Consider the following 291-nt stretch of genomic DNA (forward strand, 5'->3'; position numbering starts at 1 on the left):
TATAAAGGTCACTGCTTTTGCTTGGATCAGTTGCTCCTTTCCTTGTGCCCTGATGTACCAGATCAGTTCTGTGGAAGGTATTCTCTGACCTAGCCGAAAGAGCTTGATTTACATGGCTAATAAGCTTCTGTGTATACTTATGCCATGGAAGCCAAGACTACAATGACGTGATTTGCAGTGTTACTAATGACCTAACAGAGACATTATTATTTGTGAAACTGCAACACTTACATTCTGAAAACAGATCGGATCCCTTATGGAGTGTCAAGTTAGGCATACACAATCATTAGT

The sequence above is a fragment of the Gavialis gangeticus genome, unplaced genomic scaffold, assembly GCF_001723915.1.
Source record: "Gavialis gangeticus isolate Ggan-Ray unplaced genomic scaffold, GavGan_comp1, whole genome shotgun sequence".
NCBI lineage: Eukaryota > Metazoa > Chordata > Crocodylia > Gavialidae > Gavialis > Gavialis gangeticus.